Raw genomic sequence first — 1671 nt, forward strand, 5'->3', positions numbered from 1 at the left:
TCCTGGGCTCAAGCGAGTCTCCTGCCTCCGCCTCCCAAGTAGTTGGGACCACAGGTGCCCGCCACAACACCCGGCTATTTTTTGGTTGCAGCCGTCATTGTTGTTTGGCGAGTCCGGGCTGGGGATTCGAACCTGCCACCTTAGGTGTACGTGGCTGGCACCTTAGCTGGTTGAGCTATAGGCGCCAAGCCAGCCATTTTAGAAAATTGAGTGGCTTTTGATTATTTGTTACTACAGCATAATCACTGCTGTCAATGTACCAGGACATGTAGCAGACAAAGAAACTTTCAGGTGCCAGCTGAAAGAGGAAGTGTCTTTATTTGGCCGACAGAGTCTTGGCAGACTAACATCTCAAGAACTAGTGAAAAATATAAGGTGAAAAAATACCAGTTAACTCCTGACAAATTTCTGGGTCGCAAGCCCTCAACCAAATGGAGTAAGTCTGGTTCACTCCCAAGAGAGATGGGAAAGTACTCACTGACTTCTTGCTTGACTAAGTCCCCGAGAAACAAACTGGGAGGTACCAACTGTCCCTGGACTAATGTTAAAAAAATACCAGGTGGGGGTGGCACCTGTGGCTCAAGGAGTAGGGCACTGGCCCCATAAACCGGAGGTAGCGGGTTGAAACCCAGCCCTGGACAAAAACGGCAAAAAAAAAAAAGAAAAAGAAATACCAGGTGGGGTAAGTACCAAAACAAAGATATATGACTAACCACAAAATTCTGCTTCTGTGCAATGCTTGGTAACCTACAGGGATGCACCTGGGCAGCCTTAAGCACTCGGGACTGCTCTCAGAAACCCCATGTTGGGACCCTGAGGCAGTCGCCGGTTGGCTCTTGGATAAAGGGACTCTGCTGTGAATTTGGCTTGTTTGGCAGTGTAGTCTTTGTGAACTACTGGGCACAACAAACCCAGTCCCAATGTAATTCAGTATCAGAAGATGATAAATGATAAATGATAATGTCTGGGCTCTAATGGCCCCAATCATCTAGGAATACTGTTTCGCAAGAGAAGAAGGAAAAAAAACCCATTATCCTTGTAGGACAGCTACATTGTCTGAGACAGAAACTGTATATAACTGGAATAACTGGAATAACTGGAACTGGAATAACTGGAATAACAACTTGGTAGAGATTGAACAGAACTGAGAGAAATCCTCTCCAGTGGTTTCCTGGCTTGGGAGATGCCTGGTTGCACCCCTGATCCTGCAGAGACTGGACTGCTCCCCCAGGTGTGCATTGGGTTTGTGGAAACAAAGCATATGTTTGGTTGCCTAACCAATGGGCAGGCAGTTGCATTACAGGCATGATAAAACCATCTTTCCAGCTTGGTGCCCATGGTTATGGCACCAGCCACATATACTGAAGGTAGTAGGTTCGAACCTGGCCTAGGCCAGCTAAACAACTATAGCAAAAAATAGCCAGGCATTGTGGTGGGACCTGTAGTCCCAGCTACTTGGGAGGCTGAGGCAAGAGAATCACTTAAGCCCAAGAGTTTGAGATTGCTGTGAGCTGTGATGCCATAGCATTCTACTGAGGGCGACATACTGAGACTGTCTTAAAAAAAAACAAACAAAAAACTATCTTTCTTTTTGCCACCCACCAAAACAGGAGAATTACTGGGGTTCCCAGTTCCTGCTCCTAAGGGAGTAACTCACAAACAGAGACCTGA

The sequence above is a fragment of the Otolemur garnettii genome, unplaced genomic scaffold, assembly GCF_000181295.1.
Source record: "Otolemur garnettii isolate 467f Iridium unplaced genomic scaffold, OtoGar3 scaffold00007, whole genome shotgun sequence".
Taxonomy (NCBI): domain Eukaryota; kingdom Metazoa; phylum Chordata; class Mammalia; order Primates; family Galagidae; genus Otolemur; species Otolemur garnettii.